Here is a 21021-nt window from a genome sequence, read left to right as displayed (position 1 = left end):
CATTTCTTCAATAAATATTTAGTGAGACACTATTCAGTACTCTAGCCTAGGACTGTGCTCAGGGACACAGCAGTGAACAAAACGGGCAATGTCTCTGGCCTTGCAGCGCTCACAGCTTTGTAGGCAAGACAACCTGAAATCCTTAGAACAGAGTGTGTTAAGAATGAGACCCTATTGTAACGTGCAGACTTAGGAGGTGGACAGAATTGGGCTCAGACCTCAACTCTAGGCTCTATGATGCGGGCAAGGGACTCCCTACGCCTCAGTTTCCTCCTCTTTAAAAGAGCACTCAGTTATTCTGCTCACAACCACTTTACATGTTCAGTGAGGATGCTGTGCTACTAACTTCATAGGATTGTTTGTGATTAAATGAGTTGCTATTAGAGAAAGAGACAGGCACCCAGGAAACAAACATCAAAGGTTTATTTTTAAAAGCAGCTTCTGGGGCACACACATTCAGCACTGGTGAGAGTCAGGTCAAAAAGGTGAGGTGAGGATAGAAATGCGATGAGAAGGGGTGAAGTCCGAGGCTTGGATGGAGACAGTTTCTGGGAGGATCACCGAGTCACAAGGTTGGAATTATGTCCTTGGCGATTTCTGCTGGCAGCCAATGCAGAGCAGCACTGGTCTGGTCCCTTCTTTCCTCTCTGCTTGGCCAAGACGTCACTGCCTCCGGGAGGGGCTCCCTGACTTCTAGTCCAGGCTGGGTCTCCCTGTGCTTTTACTGTCATTGTTGTGACCACGAGCATCTTCTTCTTCTTCGTCACCGTCATATCACCCCTAATGTTTGTTGAATGGGATACCCGTCGCGTCCCAGACATTGTACTGTGGCTTCTCGTGGCAGAGTCTTGGTCAATTCCAGTGCTTGTGTTATTTCTCCTCATCATTAAGACTGAAACTTCCAGTGGTTTCTAGAGGGGGAAAGAGAGGGGTGTGTGTGTGTGTGTGTGTGTGTGTGTGTGTGTGTGTGTGTAAATCTGCATGTGCCACAATAATTTAAATTTGAGGCAGGACATTTCAAATCATCAAAGATTCAAAACTAAGCTATGCTGAATATGATTTCAAAATTAATTGTGTTGCAAGCTTTTGAAAATTTAGATGCCTCACAAGTTAGAGGTGCACAGGTGTTGGCGGTAGCCAGAGTTCAAAGGGCCTGGATTTGTTACTTGTTCTTTGTTCTCATCCTCTAGGCTGCACGTGGCAAGTCTCGTGGTGGGTCCCTGCAGCTCTGGACCCATTTTCCTGCTGCCTTCTTTGCTCCCCTGTTTGACCTTGCTCTCAGTCCTCCTTGTGGCTCTATCATCTCTTTAGATTCAGATTTAAATGAATCACTTACTTACATTTTACTCACAATTTTTAATCATTCTACAAACAACATTCTCATAGCATTAAATGATTGCAAAATCTAATAAAAACCAGTCTTAACCTCTGGAATCTCATTAAGGATAGGGCTGCTCTTTTTGCGAAATTGTTGATGATTATTTTGTCTGGTTCTGTTTTGTTTGTGCTGCCCAGGAGAGGAGAGGCACAGATGGGGTCATAGAATGTGGGTTCACACACTCAAAAAATGTTTAACCCCACTTTCCTAAATTTACAGATGAAGAAACTGAAGTCCAAAGAAGGGAGGGGACTTTTCCAAAGTCACACATGAAACTGTGGCCCCTGAGAACCAGAACTCATGCCTCCTGTCTCTTAGTCTAGCCCCTCCCCTGCAAGATCTGGGCTTTGGGCTCAGGCATTGATTTATGGATTTTGACGAGCATATCATCAGTTGAGCAGATCACTAGCTCATCAGGCGAGCACTCCTTCACCCAGCAAGCCTGCAGCCTCAGGATGGACACTGTTGGGTTTGAGAGATGCAGAATAAACAGGCCCTGCCCTCTGGAAAAGTGACAGGCCTCCAGGGATGAGGTTTGCATGTAAATGATGAGATGCAGTCTCCTTAAGTGCTTGCTGTGGTCCTGCTGCTCAGCCATCTTTTTCACATCAGCCCGAGGGTGGCATCTCTTCCAGTTCTGGTCAGTACAGGCAGGTGTTGACAAAGCCTTCCCACGGCCCCGGCACTGCGACAGCCATGAACTCCTCGTCCACTATAACGAGCAACCTCTCCATCAAAAGGACTCATTTGGTAGGACTGGGAAGTTCACAAGCCAAAGAGAGACAAGGGAAGAAGGCTTAGGCGGGAAGCATTTTATGATTTATGAACGCACAAATGCTGGCATCTCTCTCTCTCTCGAAAAGAAAAAAAACATCCACCGCTAATATTAATAATTATGCCAGCTTTTGTACAGCACTTTGCAGTTGACGACGTGCTTTTGAGTCCATTATCTCATCTTGGTGCGTCTGTGGGAGATTGGGAAGTAGGAGAGCACCGAGGGCTGGCATCTTTGGGGAATTAGCAGCCTCTGTTTCCCTAGGAGTCTAGCCCGGCAGGTGGGTGGGCACTATTGCAGTGGGTGAGTGGGTGCTGCAGTTATTCTTGCTCTGAATGTCCAATTTAAGACGACCCCCTGAGTTGCTATTTCCCCAGGGAAACTTTAGTAAGTCTCTCCAGATCATAAGGTGGAGTCGGTCCGAGTTGTCCTGCCTAGAGCTTCATTTCTCCTTGAGCTGAATGCCTGGCTCATGCTGGACATCCTTCCTGGCCCTTGCAGGCCACTCCGAGAAAGGCTGGGCTCTGTCCTTGTGTTTGTAGCTGTGGATAGAGTCCTCCTTCAACACAGCTGGACCCCCACTGGGACAAAGTTGCTGCCCCTGATTGGACTTTGCCAAATACCACAGTCCCAAGATTCCTGCTGCCTCACGTGTCCATGCGTGACAGGCCCTTTAGACACTGAGGGTGGTGAAGAGGCTGAAATATAACTGGCAAGTATTAATATGTGCAGGAAAAGGTAGCTTAAAAATTTTTTTTCCAGAACTAGTTTCAGCTTGCTTTCTTGCTGATGGCAGGAAAGACAGCAATAATAAAAACACAGATATCACCACTACCACCACCAAAAGCAGTCTTTAACCTTGACAAGGAAGATAGCATTATTTCTTCTAGTTGAAAGAGTGCCCCTCCCCCTGCCCCAGTAAATAAATCAATTAAAATACATGTTCTCCTTCAGGTCTGTGACTCCCCTCAAGCGGGCTCTTTTTCCCTTCCTCCTCCTGCCAACTTTTCTAGGAGGATGCCTGCGTTCAGGACATCTTCTCGTCTCCTGCTTTGATGGACTTGCCTGGTCCATGCACAGTCCTCTGGCTGACCTGCTTGCCCACTTGTCCCTGGGGTGGCCTCTGGCCTCACCAGCTCCACCGCTGAAGCATCCACTGCTGGGGGTGGGGGTTCATGGTCTGTGTTTTTGGCACAGGCAGAGTGTGGCAGTCGACTCTGGGGCTTGGTGGGAGGGAGCTTCTCGGGTCCTGATGCAGCACTCCTAGGATAGCAGGAGACGAGGAAGGGGTGCCACCTTGGGCCAGCTGGACCACTCCTCAGGTGCTTCTGATTTCCCACCCTGTACTGTGGTGCCTAAGAGATGGTTTTTCTGCAGACACTCTGATTTCCTGAGACATGCCCTGGGAAGTCAGAAGTAAGCTGTGCATGCTGGGATTTCCCTGCAAACCTGTCTGGCGGGCCTACCAATTTCTCTTCTGCCTCCAGAGATTTCAACGGTTAGAGGGAGCCAGTGACCTCTTCCCTGTACTTTTCGTCTCTCTGTGGGCTCCTCCACTAACAATGAAGGATGTTCTACTTCAGTTTTCAGGTCATTGGGAGCATCTTTATGTCACACCCTGCCTCTCTGCTCTATGACCTTCTTTGAAGCTTTTTCCATCTTCACTGGGCAACAAACTGTATTGTCTAGCCTGGCAGAAGGGATGCAGGGAAAACAAAAGAACCTGGACCCATGAAATTACACGGGGAGTCATTTCCAAAAACATCACAGCACGTTTTAACATCGATATTGCCGTGGATTGCCGAGCCCCTTGGACCTTGTAATTCAGTCACCTACTTTGGATCAAGTTCCTACAGCCCAGCCCCGCCCGTCCAGGCCCTTTCCTCTCTCTTCATGCGGCCTCAGTGTGAGTGACCTGCAGGCACTTTCCCACCCTCAGCTTTTCTTATGGGCCCAGCCTACTTAAAACAGAATTATTTGCCAAATATTGGGCTGGTAAGTACCCTGAATCGAATTTTGGCAAGTGGATAAGGTTTACTATCTTGATTTCTGTGTCTCTCTTTACATGCATTCAAACCAGGAATCCAGAAGGTTCACCCTTCAGATATGTTTTTAAATAAAATAACATAACATGTTTTTGTTAATTCGGGGACTAACCTTCCACTAAACAGTTAGAGCCAGAGGTGGTCTTCACCCTGCAATTTGTGTACCGCTTATGATCTTTTAAAATAAAGATGATCAGTGGGCAGTAAATGCCACGGCTTCATGAGAATCAGTTAACCTGGGGAACTGGAGTGGGGAGAGGGGTGCTTGTGCTTTATTTTGGGGTAGAACTGCATAATTTGTTAACCTGCTCTCTCTTTCTCCCCACGTAGCTATATGGTTGAAAGCTTGGCAAAGGAGGGCAAGGCATGCGTTCTGATAAATTGCATTACAACGTTTAGCCAATTTGTCTCTGTGTTTGCAGTGAATGTGGAGTCAGGACAGAGTTCAGTGGACCTGTTGCAGGGTTTCAGGTGGGGTCACGGGAGGCAGATGTACCTACACAGCTCAGGTCAGGTGAAATCTTGCCTGAAGACAGAGCCTTTACTCCTGTCGGCTCTTCCTGGTGCTGACCCATTGCTCTGCCTTGGTCTCCCTGCTGCCCCCCAACCACGCCGTCCCTTCCAGCTTTGGAGCTGTGCTTGGACCCTTTCCCTGCACACCCTCTGTCCTCTGAATCCTCTGGGACCCTCCCAGCTTGAGGTCTCCTCTACTCTGTGCTTGCCTGCACTGCCCCTGCATGGTGCTGTCTCCCCAAGAGCTCCTGCGGGGTTGAGTTCTGCCTTATTTGGCCTGTGGTGCACGCAGACTGGCTTTGCTGTGAACTTTGCACGTGCTGTCATCTTTGGCTTTCCTGAGACTAGGGCTGGGTTTTCCTCTCCTGTTCTGGCATCATTCACCTTGGGTCTTGGCCCATTGTCACGATTGATAACTGATGACTGGGTGATTGATGACATCTTTCTTTTCCTCCTGACACTACTTCATTTATATCTGAATCACCGTTATCATTCAGAAACTATTGGACAAAGCTACATCTGAGCAAATCCATGCTAATTCCTCCTTCCCTAACTTAGACTGTGTCTGCCGCCCACGCTCCCCCCATGGCTGGGGCCCTGGGGCCGACAGAAGAGGCTGAGTCACCCTCCATTCATAAACAGCAAAAGTTGGAGTTGTCTTTGCCTCTGGAATGGGATTCTTGAGAAGCCTTTTATTTTCACCCAGGTTTTCCTATAAAGTCATGAAAACGATGTGATTGTGTCTCAGAAATACAGAAATACACCAGCGTTTCTCAATGGGCCCAGCGCAAATTTTTTATTAAAGGCTGATTTTTCAGAAAAATAAAACTTGGGAATTTTTCTGTAGATTTTTACTGGACAAAACAACGTCTCTCCTATCAGCAGAGTGTTGACGACGATGGTGAAGATGGCGAGTGTGCGTGGGCGGGGGTGGTATCTGGATGGTCGAAACTGGCTGGGCTTCTTTCCTCCCCTTTGTACCTGACTGTGGACACACAGAGTCTCCGTTTCTTGTTTGAAGCCCTCGGAACATTACCCCAGTCGTGTTGCTCCTCAGTAATGGCTGTGCTGGAACATTTCTGCTGCAGCAGTGACCTATTGACGTGCAATCTGACTGCCTGATAGGAGCCTGTTTTCCAATTTGGGGGCAAGCCCACTTGCTGTCCTGAGTCTGGCTGGCTGCCCCAGTCTCCTTTGTTCTCACGTGGTCAGGGGGATATAGGCACGGTTTGTGTATCTGCACACACGCGATCAAACCTGTGACTGACTGCAAACTTGCTCAATCAAACTTTTATCTACATGGGACCAAATGGCCAGAATCATCTGTGAGTTTTTTTCCCTCTCTGAACTGACAGAATTGACTTATTGTTTTGGCACCTGGGAGGCAGATATAGAGAAAAGCTTCAAAAGCTTCAGAGATCTCCCCAGGTGATCTCATCCATACCCATGCCTTGAAATGCCACCTCTACTCTGACAGTCCCTTGCATCTCTAGAAAAGCCTCGGCTCAGAGCTCCAGGCTCCTATCCAGTTGACAGCTTGACCTCTCCAGGTGGGCGTGACACAAGCATCTTAAACCAACTGCGTGTCTAATAGAGCTCTGGATATTTCTCCTAACCTATTTCTTCTCCACTCTTTTCCACCTCAGTAGATGGCACTATCCTTTACCTAGTTCCACAAACCAAAACCTAGGAGCCACCTGTGATGTATCCCTCTTCTTTATGCCTTCTCTGCAGCGTGACTCTCATCGCCTTGCCCGTGACAGGCATCCCCTCCTGGACCCTACGGGAGCCTCCCAACAGGGTTCCCTGCCTCTTCTCTGGCTCTGCAGTTCATCCTCTGCACAGCAGTCTTTTCAAAACTTAAATTGGATCCCGTCACTCTCCTTTCCAAAACTTTTCACTGAATCCAACTGCACTGAAAATAAAAACCAAACTCCTTATCTTGGTTTGTAAGGCCCTTCCCGATCTGCCCCTGGGTGTCCGTGCAGCCCTGTCTGGTGCCTCTTCCCTGTCCCTGCGTTCCAGCCACAGTGGCTTCCTCCTGTTCCTGGATCACACCAGGCTCTTTTCCTCCCCAGAGCCCCTGCTCATGCCATTTCCTCTGCAGGGAACAATCTCCCTCTGACCACATGGCTGGCTCCTTCTTCGGGTTGCAGCTGAAAGCCCCGTCTTTAGGGAGGACTCCCCTGACCACTCCTGGGAGTATGTTCTCCATGCACTTTGATATTCTCCATCACTACTCCCTCTTAGTTTTATTCCCAGCACTTTGGCTTTGGGGATTACTTAGTTGTCTACTTGTTTAGTGTCTGGTTTCCTCTTTGGGCTGTGAGTTCTGGGAGGGCAATGCTGTATCTATCTTGTTCACCTGGACTCATAGTATTTGACTTGTAACAAACATTTGTTGAAGAAACACTGAAGACCTGCAGGATAGGGCTAGTAATACTGCTCAGGCACTACCCCACTGGGTTAAAAGAGATCACGGGTATGAAACTGCTGGGCAAACCAGTTAATGGTATTGGTGATGTCAGTGGTTAACTGGTGCATGGTTAACAAGCATGGAGCGGGGCGGAATAAGGCTCCATGCTTGATGGAGAACCAAAGAGCAGCTCTGCTCTCCTAATTCTAGGAGAAGAGTGAATGAGGGAGCTGTTTCCAATCCAACAGTGATACCAGTGGGACAGTAATATAATGTACATTTCCTTATACTTCCCTTTTTGCCTTGGCTGTTAAGAAGCTTACAGGTAAATTGAGACTCAATTGTCAAGCAAAAATTAGCTCAAAATTTTCTGTCAGAAACAGATAATGTTTTGTGAAAGTCCCTAGCACCCTGTCTGAGACACGGAGGAAATTCAAAATTAAACAGTAATATGTGAATAGTCTTGGATTTGATTGTAGCTTTGCCATTTTTAGGGAAAACTACCTCATATCCTCTTCGGAGGCAGGGGGAACATCAACCGGTTTTGGTTTTTATTACTAGAAAAATAATATTATTCGTAAGAGCCCAACGTGGAAACAACCCAACTGTCCATCAACTGATAAATGGATAAACAAAATGTATATATCCATACCATGGACCATTATTAGGCAATAAAAAGAAATGAAGTTCTGACACATGCTACAACATCAATGGTCCTTGAGAGCACTATGCTACATGAAAGAAGCCAGTCACTAAAGACCACAAATTGTATGATGCCATTTACATGAAATGTCCAGAATGGGCAAATCCATGGAGACAGAAAGTAGACTGGTAGTTGCCTAGGGCTGGGGGATTGGGAGGGGATGAGGAGTGACTGTGAATGGGTGTGGAGTTTCTATTTGGGGTCATGAAAATGGTGGTGGTGATGGATGTACAGCTCTTTGAATAGAGCAAAAATCATTGAATTGCACTTTAAGTGGGTGAATTGTATGGTATGTGAATTATACTTCAATAAAGCTACTAACATTGATTAATTAAATTAGAGTAAGAGCACCCCTGGCTCTCTGATGATGTCATGACTGGACAGGCCAATCAGAGTGGGTGTGAATCAAAAGCCAGCTTTGACTGGATACGAATAATAGGTCCTCCATCTCTCTCTCCCTTCTCTATTCATCCCTTCCTCCCTCCTTCTTCACTTAAGTCTTTTCTCAGCATTCTTCTGGAAACCCCCACCCAGAGATAAAGCAGACAGGGCCTTCCTCCTCAAGGAACAGAGCAGGGTGAAGAGGAGGTGTGGAAAGGATGAGCACAGTCAAGACTGAACGTAACTTCCTCGGCACAGATAGAGTCTCCTGTGGATTCAGGCAAAACAGATCGTCTTTGTGTAGAGGAACATCTTTTGTCACAGCAAATGCTGTTTTATTTCTTCATTCGTACATGAATTCAACAGACAGTTACTGTGCGTGGTGCCGAGGATACAGAGATGAATAAGAGAGTGCGTCCCCAAGGGGTGGGTGGGGCTCGTGACCCAACTGTGGTAGCTCAGCGGGGTAGGGGCTGGGAGGGGGCTGCTGGCGCTGGTTGGGGGGGGGCGATGGGGGGGTAGGGGTGGGGCAGGTGGGCCTGCGAAGCTTCTTGCGCCGTCAGTGCTGCTTGGCTTGGCAAAGCAGCCCAGAGACCTTGTAGAGGTCTCCGTTTGGGGCAGGCCACGCAGCTTTCCTGGCCCGTTCCTGGCCTCACCAAGGCAGAGGGCAGCTTGGCGGCTTCACGCCGGGTCCGGGGATCTGCTGCGAACTCCTGGCTGGGAGCGGCTCGAGGCCGCTCCTCCGCTGGGGCACGGACCTTCCTCTGGCCCAGGTGAGGCGGCCCTGCTCCTCAGAGCTGACCGGTTCACCGCTTGCACTCGGGAGACAGGACAGGAGCGCGGTCCCCGGGGAGCGTCTGCACGCGGGAAGGCCCGCCGGCAGACGCGAGGCGCTGTGCGGGAGGTTCGCCGCTAGAGGGAGCGCCGCGTCGTTCTCCGTCCCCCGCGCTGGGCTCCCGGCTGAAGCCAGGCTGGGCGGCAGCCAGGGCTCGGCGGGGCGGTTCCTGGGAAACTCATTCTTTGGCCCTTTCCCATTTAAAGATTTCTCAGGAGCAGCTGGGCTCAACCATCCTTAGTGTTGTTTGTCAGGAATTTGCAGAGCCCTTGAGTCCCGGATGCGGCCACAAGCCTGTTGCAAACCCTGGGGTGGCTGCAGCAGGGATTCTGGTAGCTCACAGAAGCTGTCCTTTGCTCCCCGCACCCGAGGACCTGGGAAAAGACCTCTGTTTGTCCCCCGTGGGCAGTCTGGACTGGCCCTCAGAGCTGCAAAGGACGGGCCCCTGGGTTCTGGGCAGTGCCTCAGCTCCGTGCCACCTGGAAAAAAGTTTAATGCTTCCTAGGATGGGGAGATGGGGAGCGGGGCTTAGGAAGAAGTGAGGCCGGGCTGGTAGGACATATAGCTGGTATGAAGACCTGGGGACATGGTAAGCTGTCTCCCGATGTCTCGGACGTGGAGCCAGTGGAGCTGATGGGCACGGTGGGGAGGGTCAGAGGGGCAGCACCCAAGTTTCGCAAGAACGGCTCAGCTGTGGCGATTTTGGCGTGGCCCTTAAGTCAAGGGCAGCAGAAGTTTACTTGTGGATGCCCCTAATTCCTGCCCTGAGGGGCACCCATAGATTCAGGTCAGGCTGGCCTCCTGTGGTGACAGCTGATGGCTGCCACCTTTGAAGGCAGGACTGGGACAGGACGGGGAGTGCAGGGAATAAGCCCTGGTCCTTGGGCACCACCATCATGGCCACTGAGATCTTGGACCTCTTCTGAGCCTGGTCCTGCTGATGGTGCAGGAGGCTTAGGGCCGTTTTCTCCCTCCAGCGTTGACTCCTGGGTCTGGTAGACACACCATCCTTTGCAGCCCCTGGGTACAGGCAGCAGGGGTCCGAACTGGGGACCGATGTGCTGCAGGAAGCCAGGGCACCGTCTGCAGCGGGAGCAGATCAGAGCCGGCCTGCTGAGGCTCCTGTCACCGCCGTGGTTAATGCTGGTGATTACCATGGTTACCCGGGGCTGGAAGCTCTGACAGGCAAAGGCAGAGCAGGAGAAGGATGTCCTTTCCCTGCTCGGAGCCACATGATTGCCTCTGCCTCCCAGGCAGTATTCTCCTGGCAAATATAAGAGCCTGGACCAGGGAAGTCTTTCTGCCACGGTTCAGCCGATCCGTGCATCATTGATCAGCAAGCGTCAGGGGCCTTTGGGGAGCCCTGTCCTGAGCCCGTTCAGCGCGAGCGAAGCAGAGGGAGTGTCTGGACCCTGCCCCCGGTCTGCTCAGGCTTGGGAGGACAGAGGAAGGGGAAGAAATGGTTTTCGGGTCCTCCAGGAGCTCAGAGTCAGAGGAGGGAAGCGGTTAGAGGAATAGGTGGAGAATTCAGCATGGACTCTTGAGGATACAGCCATGACCTTCTGGGCCTGTGCTTCCAGTGCCAGCTTGAGGCTGTGACTGCACCCTCTCCAAATAAGGGGACTGGCCGGGGAGTCAGGACACCTGCTTTGCCAGTGGTTATGAGCTCCAGCTCCTGCTGGGTCCTGGTTTCTCCATCTGCAGAGTGGGGTTAATGCTTACAAATCCCCCACCTACTTCAAGTCTGTGGGGAGGATTTTTTAAATGAATGATTTTGTGCATTGAAATGAGCCAACAGATTTCAAGTCTTTGGAGAAAAGGCCTTATTTATTATTATCATCAACTCACTGAGCAGAAATTCCATTTGTCTCCTTTGCCCCCTCTCCAGTGCTGCATGAACTGAGAGCCATATTACCTTGGTGAGGTGACAGGGCTCCGCACAGCCACCCAGATCCTAGCCCTGGGGATTCCTGGGGGACTGGGGAGGCCGGCTAGGGCTTCCTCTGAGCTCCGAGGGGATTCCAGGGCCAAGAGCAGAGCAGGAGCTTCACGTCCAAACACTACAGCAGAAGTCTGCAGCTTCTCCACCAGGATGCCTAGCCTGGGGTGCGAGAGCTGGGAAAGGAGAGGCCTGCTCTGAAACTCTTTTTCTTTGGTTCATTATCATTACATGTTGACTTGCAAAATGAGAAAAGAGAGATAAGCAAGAAGAAAGAGAGAGAATGAAGAAGGAAAAGTAAATCACTTAAATTAATTAAATTCTGATACTCAATTCTGGTAAAGTGCCTAACACAGAAGGTCCCCATAAATATCCAAGGGAATGAATGAACTCAGAAGACTGTGATCTGTCTGATAAATATCTGCTAAAGTTTTCAAAATATAAAGATTATATTTTTAAAGAAAAAAACCTGATGTGAATTTAGGTTCACTGCTAAATTGCGAGGAAGGTATGGAGGGTTCCCACATACTCCCTGCCCTGCAGCTACACAGCCTCCGCCATGATCACCAGAGTGGACATTCATTACAGCTGATGAACCTACATTGACACATCATTGTCACCCAAAGCCCATGGCTCACATTAGGGTTCACTCTTGGTGGTGTGCATTCTGTGGATTTGGAAACACGTATAATGACATTCACCCCCTCTTACAGTATCATACAGAGTTTCACTGCCCTAAAAATCCTGTGTTCTGTCAGACTTTTTTCACCTCTGTTTATATGCACATATAAATACTCTGCCCCTTATAGTAATAAATAATATATTTTTAAAGATAGGATTATACCGTACATATTGATTTAAAACCTGTTTTCTCTCTGAAAAATGTAATGGGGATAAGAAGTTTGAAACACCTCCTTCTCGATAATTTGGGTTTGACCCTTGAAGTCTTTGTGTTATTCAGACAAGACCAGGAGGCTGAAGTAAGGAAGAAGGATACGATGGGACAAAGGACAGAGTACCCCTGAGGCTGGGCGGGGGAGGAAGCAGAGAAAAGCAAGGGGTGAGATGGAGTATCCTTCAGTTGCATGGCGCTCTCTTTATCTCTGTCCCCCCCGCCCCGCCAAAAAAGCTGTGCCCGCCTCCAGGTGTGGGTCTCAGTCATTACTTCCTTTTCCAGAGCTCCTGGCTCCTTGGGGGAGGTCACTCACTGAAAACAAGATGCGTTCTGGGGAAGGTACATCTGTATCAATATCTCTATCTATCTATACAACTGTATCTATAGATATCTATATACCTATATGTATCTAAATATCTCTATTTCTGTCTCTATTTTTTTTTTTTTTTTTTTTTGGTCAGGTGAACCTTGCCTGGCCTTCCTTGGCTCCTAGCAAATCAGCCGGTATCTCCTGCATATCTAAGAGCCTTCCTGCACATGGGCTCAGGAGAGAGTCCCAGGTAACTCTAAGCCTCTAATTGTCCACAGAATCTCCTCTGCCTGTTTCATCTATGCTGACAACTTCTCCTTTATCCCCCCGGGTCAGATTCTTAAGTGTCCTTGCCCACTCAGCTGTGCTCGAAGGGCCCCCTACTTCCTCACTAGTCCTCTGGTCTCTGCCCATCCTATCTGCATTGTCCAGACCCGTGCAGTGACCCACGGGGGTGGCTGGTGGAGAAGGTGGAAGCAGTGCTACCCCACTGGGCAGAGCACCAGACCACCAAGCAGGGGTCACACAGACATGTTGGTGGGTCTGGCAGAAGCAGGGCACAGAGACCTCTTCCTCCCGGTCAGACAAGACTCCAGGGGTTTCTGGCTGATTGCAGGCAGGCTCCAGCTCATCTGGTTAGGACAGTGCTTTGCATTTCTGTTTCCCAAGGGTGCAGTTTTATACCCCTGTTGCTCATCACCCAGGATCTGTTCCTCAACATTGGGCTGGGTGTTTAGGAAGATGAACCATTTGTTCCTGAAAATCATGGCTGCTGAAGGCTCTGCTTTTAAAGTTCTTCTGTCAGATTTTTATACTTTTTCTATCTCGGTTGATGTGCCCGAGGGCTCTGCTGTTCACCGATTAGAGTCACATTTCCTCCTGGTCTGGCCTGTGTTGGTGGCACAGAGCTGCAAGGAAAATTTGGCTGTTGGCCGACAGGCTGGACCAAGGGGCCTAAATTTACGAAGAGAAACTCATTTGGGACAGACATCAAGTTCTCCGGCTGGGCCTTCTCTCCACAAAGGACTGCACGGATCCATGTGCACGGATGCACACACTCGGATGTACACACTCGGATGCAAACACTCGGATGCAAACACTCGGATGCACACACTCGGATGCACACACTCGGATGCAAACACTCGGATGCACACACTCGGATGCACACACTCGGATGTACACACTCGGATGCAAACACTCGGATGTACACACTCGGATGCAAACACTCGGATGCACACACTCGGATGCACACACTCGGATGTACACACTCGGATGCAAACACTCGGATGTACACACTCGGATGCAAACACTCGGATGCACACACTCGGATGTACACACTCGGATGCAAACACTCGGATGTACACACTCGGATGCAAACACTCGGATGCACACACTCGGATGCACACACTCGGATGTACACACTCGGATGCAGACACTCGGATGCAGACACTCGGATGCACACACTCGGATGTACACACTCGGATGCACACACTCGGATGCAAACACTCGGATGTACACACTCAGATGCACACACTGGGATGCACACACTCGGATGCACACACTCGGATGTACACACTTGGATGCAAACACTCGGAATGCCAGGGGTGCTGCTCAAGATCCACGTCACGTCATGCCCTTTGCTGCTTAAAGCACATCAGTGTCTTCCTCCTGTGCTCAGAATAAACTCTGCTCCCTTCACGGCCAACCAGACCTGCTGACACTCTGGCTGCTCTTTGTTCCCGCTTCGCCACTTACCAGGCCTGGCCACCTGGACTACCTTCACATCTCCATCCTTCATCCTGCAGGGCCGCATCCTGCCCAGTCGGCTTCCAGGGCTCCTCCCTGCCCTCTTCCTGTCGGCCTTCTCCCCAGGCTTCAGGATTCACTGCTTTGGAGGGGCCTTCCCTGGCCACTGTATCTCATTCAGCTTTCCCTTTTCCCTCCTCCCATTATCTATTTTTTATCTTCATAGTATGTATTTCCATTTTCTTATTTTTTGATCTCTTTACTTATTTCTTATCTGTCTCTCCAAGTAGCCTCCATGAGAGCCAGAACTATGTACGTCAACCTTGTTGACCACAGGGTCCCCAGCACCTCGCAGGATGCAGGCTGTATCCTAAGCACTCCATAGTTGGTTGACTGATGAATGGTTTAGCAACACATGTAAGACTGTTTTGACTTGAGATGACTTTAAGCTCAACCTGAGGAAGACATATGAGTGGTTCCTGTCTGGTGGATGCTGGCTCAGAATGGGGGAGAGGATCACCTCACTCTCCTTATACAAATGTTGTGGTTCTGGAGCTCTGGTTCCCAACATGAGAAGTGCATTAACACATAGCACGTGCCTGGAGGAAACTGTGACTCAAAACCATGGGCTTTGAGGGAAAGACACCCAGGGCCTTTCACTTGGAGAAGAGAAGGCTTAGGGGATACCTAAGATCTGGCCACTGACATCTGAAGCATTGCTGTACTGGAGAAGGAGACTCATTTTGTGTGCTTGGAGTGGGTTGCCTTGAAGAAAGTGATCTCCCTGTCACTGGAGCTGTCACTAGAAACTTCTTGTGGTGAAGATGTAGGGCTAGATGACATTTAAAGTTGCTTTCAGTCCCAGATCCAAAAATGTCTTTGTTGAACTGTTGCAAACAGCCAGGGGCAGGTAGGAAGAGCAGGCAATTCCTGTTTTGCAGGACTGTTGCCTCCCTGAAAAGCAGTTCTCTCTGACCTTGTAAGTCTCTCTTTCTCGTGTGTGTGTGTGTGTGTGTGTGTGTGTGTGTGTGTGTGTGTGTTAGAGAGGATTGTTGTTGAACAAATATTCACTCAATATCCCCTCTCTGTTCCTCCTCAGGATGGTGTATGCTTATTTGCCTCACTCACTTCCAGCATGGCCATGTAAGCAGTGCACAGAAGTGGGGGTGTGCCCAGGCCTCAAATGTTTGGGCTTGTCCTCTGGTGCTCCTGCCTTCACCATGAGATGTGTATACCCTGTGTGAGTCACAGTTCCACGATGGAGAGATGCATGGAGCAGACCTAACCCAAGCCTAGCTGAGTTCAGCCAACCTGCGGACCCAAGAGTGAAAAGAAAGAAATGTCTGTTGTAAGCCGTTGAGATTTGGGGGTTATCTGTTACACAGCAGTATCACAGCCAGGCCTAACTAATGAGTGTTCATGGTTTTTTTTACTGCATGGAACTGCTCCAGTACTCAAGTCTGAGATACTCACTCTGATGCATATCATCAAGGAATTGAGGTTTAGTGAGCAGTTTTTCCCCCCTCCAGACTCCTTTCCATGACCTTTTCCTGGAGTGTGCATCTCCTACATTTATAGGACAGTTAACCACATGGAAGAATTTTGCCTCCTCCCCAACAAGCCATTCCACAGGTGCTCAGACCTGCCTGTCCCTGACAAGGGCTGTTCTTGTCGTGGGCAGACCTCAGCTTCTTGGGGACAATGATGAGGCTGGAGCTCAGAGAGACGGAGGAGCCTCTGAAGCTGCAGCAGCCGGAGCAGAACGCACAGCTGCAGAACCCTCTGGAAAGAACAGAGAAGAGAAGTGGACGTCGCAGACCTGAACCAGGATGTTCTCTGTGATGTCAGGTAAGCTGCGTCTCTCCCTCCAACCTACGCAGCACAGACATGCTGGAAAGTGGCTTTTCAAATGCCTTTGACTCTTATCTCTCTTACATCACCCTCTGAAATGAAATCTCAAACACTTTCGTGGGGTTTGATGTGGAGAACAGTAAGCAGATAGAGGTTCAGGCAGAAACAGAACAGGAGTCAAAAGCCCTGGAGAAAAGCATGAATGGGCTTGGAGAGGACATATAAAACAGCAGAGACGTTTATATGGGTCTCCCCTACCTCAGAACAAAACAATTATGAGATAAGAGAGGCATGGATGGGAGGAAATTCTTTCGTTTTTCACATTGCAGGCTAGAGAGATCCAATAGCCTGTTTATGAAGACCAATAAAGAAGATACATGAACTCAGTAAAGAGGTTGTTACAGATATATCGGGTGGCTTTGAAAGGCCAGGGTTTTCTCCCCCCTTTTGGATAAAGCTGTCAGCTAAGTATTAAAAGATTTTTTTGCTTTTGCTTTGTTTTTTTTTTTTTTCTTTCAAAAAGCAATAACTGGCACCAGCAGTTTGTTACAATTGGCAGAAAGAGTTATCACTTTTATTTAGGATTTGGAAATGCAATCAAAGAGGGGCAGGTTGGAGCGTGAATTAAATGAAGCTTAAACAAGCAAAAAGAAAACTCTCCGCTGGTCTTTTAAACAAACAAACACAAAAATTACAGCTCCTTGTTAATTTGAAGCTATAAAAATTTTGACACTCACACTTGATAAAATGGTGCCAAAGCAGAATGGTTGCTACTTTTGTGTGTGTGTTAAGTCCTGAATGTTCTGATCGTTTTTAAAAGTAAAAAACCCATTGTTTCTGGAAACTCTTTGGTGGGATCTGACTAGCTTATTGCCTGGGAAGTCACAGTGAAGATTCATTCTGTTGGCTTTGGAGGAAATTATTCTACCTAGGGTAATTTAAATAGACAAGAAAGCTAGGAGGATTGGTTCTGTTTAGCTGCCTGTTTGCACATTTGTTGTGTTTTGTGATTCTTGAATACCAAATTGCCCCCTGAAGTTGTGAAAACATTTCTACCCATGACTTGCCCTGTGTTGTGATTTCAATTTTGTTTGACTCATCCTCATACAGAAAGTCTTCATGTTCTCTGGTAACTTGCTTTATCTAGCTCACAGCTCTAGGAATCAGAATAGATGCAAAAAAAAAGTTCCCTGTGAGAAGATAAAAGAGATGTCACAAAATATTTGCTCTACATCTCAAGCATTTCACCTCCAGGTCTGTGGATTCCTTCAAGGTTACTAAATTCCAACTAGAGTAGCACTCTTGTTTTTCAAACCCGGATTGAATTAGAAGTGAGGAGAGGTCCTTCTGTGGGCAAGGGCAGTGACCGTCAGCAGTGACAGCAGACGGTCTGGTAATAAGAGACAGAAAAACTACAAAACAGATGCAAAAATCAAAGAACTCAGCAGTCTGGTTCTACTTAATAAAGGGGTAAATACTTGCCCAAGTGTGATGTTTAATTTTATGTGTCAACTTGATGGGTCGTGGGATGCCTAGATATTTGGTCAAACACTACTCTGGGTGTGTTCTGGGTGTGTGAGGGTGTTTTGGATGAGATTAACATTTGAGCTGATAGACTGAGTAAAGCAGATTGCCCTCCCCAATGTGGGTGGGTCTCATCCAATCAGCTGAAGGCCTGAATAAAACAAAAAGGCTGACCCTCCTGTGATGAAGAAGGAATGCTTTTCTTCCTGACTGTCTTTGAACTGGGACATTGGCCTTCACCTGCCTTTGGACTCAGACTCAGACTGGAACTTACACCATGGGCTCTTCTGGTTCTCAGGCCTTTGAACTTGGAGTGGAACTTTACCATTCACTCCCCTGGGTCTCCAGCTTGTAAATTTGCAGCTCTCAGGACTTCTCAGCCTCCATAATGTCATTAAGCAATTCCTTATAACCTCTTTCTTCATCTATCTATCTATCTATCTGTCTATCTATCTATCTATCTATCTATCTATCTATCTATCTATCTATCTCATCCTATTGGTTCTGTTTTTCTGGAGAACCCAGACTAACAGACGAAGCCTTACTTTGGTCTTGCGGCTGCACGTGATGGACTGACCGTGCTCACCTCTGTCATGAAGGGAAGGTACGGGGCTCCTCCTCTTGTCACTTGGGTCTGGGATCAGCTGTCCCCTCCCCTGGACTCTGCCCAGCACTGACACCTGTGTCTGTTCTGTCTGCTCAGGGCTGTGCCTAACTGGCTGTTTCAGACTTTGAGCACCACTTTAGCTTGTAGAATGTGGGCTCTGAGGGACCATGAGTGGCTGGTTCTTTGCTGTCTCCTTGTACCTACACACAGTGACTATCATATATAAACCCTTGTTGGATGAGCGAATGTTCTCTATACCCCTTCACAATGGCATTGAGTAGAAATAGTTGAAGAGTTTTTTCAATAGTGAGAATTTTCTAAGAAGTGTTAATGTTCAGAGAGAAAACTCTCGGGCTTTGTAAACACCCCTACCTTATCCCTCAGCGGCCCCTTCCTCATCCCTCCCCCTTCCCCCATTAGTGTGAAATGGTGTACTTGGGCATGTTCAGTTGTAGTAAAAGATGTGGTTCAAGGGAACAATGCCAGTTGGATCTTATTTCCTCAATGAAACAATGCTACAATAAGGGGCACATTCCTTATTCAGAACTTTTTATAGAAACACTTGGTATTTAAACCCTGAAGTAGATGTTGGCTTGGCATCAGAGCTGCAGTTGAGTCCTGCTTCTTCCAGCTGATGCTTTGTAACTGTGGGCAAGTCCCTTAACCTCAACAGGTCTCAATTTCTTCATCTGCTAAGTAGGAAAAAATACCCACTTCACAGGGCAGTTGTGAGGATTAAACTCAGTAATGTATGTAAAGTACCTTGTGTATTACCTGGCACATAATAAGTGCTCAATAAATTTTAATTCCCTTTCTCCCTTCTCCTTTCTCCAATTCAGTCAAGGATTATGATAGATGTGTTTCCTGCACAGTGTAAAGCTTTTTAAAGTGCATGTAAATCAATTAAATAGGCCGATGCAATAATTGAACATATAACATTTGTTTAAGAGATCCTGGGGAGAGGGACAGAAGATTAGGGGCTTGTGGAAACCTTGAGAGAGCTCCTAGGAGGGGGCTGTTCAGATGGGGGATCCTGTACTGTGGCATGTGCACCTCTGCTCTAAATTCTGTGAGAAAGGGCTGTGGTGTCATGCGCTGTGACTTACTTATAATTCAGAAGAGTGCCCCTGAGTGATCCTGGCTGCTGGGTGGGCCCCCATAGGTAAAGGTAAAATGATCTGAGGAGTCACTGAAATGGCCATCTGACCTGCCTTCTGAATGCAAGGTTTGTGAATTAATCTTCTCAATGAGGGCAGAAGATAAGCCAGGTGACCCAGTTCTAAATTTCTCACCACTTGCCTGTTGTGAAGAGAAAGGCACATGTGCAGGCCCCCTTACCCCTCTGGCTGCTTCAGGGCGTGAACCTGGAGGGCAGGACCCTCCAGGCTGTATTTGGAGAACTCCAGGGACACTGTTACCGCGGGGTGGAATGCCATGTGCCACAGACAGAGTGGAAGGAGATTGGGAGCTGTAACGGGTGCTCATTCAGTGGCCAGAGAATGGCCTCGAATGTGATTCAGATTCTAGGCAATCTTAAAAAAACTCTAGAGCATCTTTTTCCCTGGAGGATGGCAGGGGGAATTCTGTTTGCTCACGCACGGTTCCTTGCCTCTCTGTACCCTGGCAGACCCATGTTTTAAAGTGGAATTATAGAGGAATAGAGGAGGAATAGTGGAGTAGAGGAGGCGTCCCTCAGGACGAGCCAAGCATAGCGTGAGGTTGTCTCTGCCATCCCTCAAGATCAAGCTCAAGGACTTTCTCTTCCGGAAGCATCCCTGCCCGCTCTATCCTGTACTCTCCCCAGGGACGAGATGGGAGCTGTCTTGGGAGGGTAGGAGTCTGTCTCTCTGCAGTCTGTGAGTGTTGGGAGATAATTCTCTGGGGGTTTCTTGCATTCCTGCAAGTCTTGTGAGCAGAGGCACTGACGGCCTTTGTTCTAGATTCTGTCTTTGGGGATATTTGTATAGCACGCAGCCTTGGAAGAAGCAGACAGTGTCTCCCTCTGGGGTGAGGAGCCCATGGCAGGTATTTTTACTCTCCAGTAAAGACAGTATCTCCCTCAGGCAGGTTTATGCCCATTTTAAAAGGTTCAGGTTTCCTCAGCTTGTATTCCGTCAGCTGTGGAGCAAACCCACTGTGTGTGCAGCATCCCTCTAGGCCCCTCCACGTTGTCCCCATGGGTGGACCAGAGGCACCAATGCAGACGCGATGCTTGTGCTACCTGCTGGACTGTGAGGAATAAAGAGCTTTGTTTCTGATCCAAGAGTCTCATGTCTTCTACCCACGTCTGTAAAACTGTGACTAACTTGTGAGCTTGCAAGAGGATACAATCTGGGACCTTCCACAGCTCTTGGTAGTGAACTCCTCACAGAAGGAGACTAGTTTATTTTTAAAAAAAAAAAGAAGGAGACTAGTGACTGTTCAGGGCTGGGGGCAAGGCTGGATCCGCTCACAGGAGGCCAGTATCATGCCTGGTAACAACCTGGGCAGCAACTTTCTCAGTGAACTCTGTCTCTCTGCCTGCCTCTGTCTCTCTGCCACTTTGTCTCCTGGCCTCCCCTGTACCTCCTCCTGTTAGGATTTTCTGCCATCTGTGGGCCTTGTGAGATGACCGGGGGTTTTATCTCCCACCCCTCCCCACCCTTTACCTGGGAATGGATCTCTGGGCTCCAACACGCTCTGATGTCCTCTGCTCTACAAGGAGCACTTCCGGTCAAGGTTTCTGGACCTGACTCCTTCTCCCCTCCCACTCTGTCGCTTCCCTTTTTTCTCTCATGCGTGTGTGGCCTGGTGCTTCTTCTCTTCCTTCTAATCCAGTCCTTGACGGCCCACTTGCCGGCATGCCTGATTGCACCTCTTGTTTAGTAATTTCCCACCCTTGGGGAGAGAAGAATGTTCCAGGGATGCCAGCCCTCCCTGGGCTCTTCCCAGCCTGCCTCAGTTGCAGTAACATGATTTACTGGCCTTATAGTGCCCGCCAGGCCTGGGCCTGCTTATTCTGTGCGTCCCCTGAACCAGCTCTCCCTTTCCACCAGCCAGTACCTATCACTGTGCCTGGCCCCTCTGGGATGGAGATGAACAAATAAATGGGACCAGATCCAAA

At 48.7% G+C, this 21021-nt stretch overlaps 1 long non-coding RNA gene across 2 annotated transcripts in view; it reads left to right on the top strand.

Moving 5' to 3' along the window:
• The window catches only part of LOC112063639 (uncharacterized), a 216832-nt gene that overhangs the window by 21861 nt on the left and 173950 nt on the right, over positions 1–21021 (top strand). Inside the window, exons 2-3 of one of the 2 annotated variants that reach the window (XR_003682460.2) lie at positions 12342–12440; positions 15036–15784. This is a non-coding gene — a long non-coding RNA (uncharacterized lncRNA). Of the gene's footprint in view, positions 1–12341; positions 12441–14875; positions 14916–15035; positions 15785–21021 lie in introns of those variants that run through there. The other variant, XR_002891088.1, reaches the window with a different exon arrangement.

The sequence above is a fragment of the Physeter macrocephalus genome, chromosome 12 (genome assembly GCF_002837175.3).
Source record: "Physeter macrocephalus isolate SW-GA chromosome 12, ASM283717v5, whole genome shotgun sequence".
NCBI classification, from domain to species: domain Eukaryota; kingdom Metazoa; phylum Chordata; class Mammalia; order Artiodactyla; family Physeteridae; genus Physeter; species Physeter macrocephalus.
The sequence above is the reverse complement of the archived record's forward strand: the minus strand, read 5'-3'. Positions and strand labels throughout refer to the sequence as shown.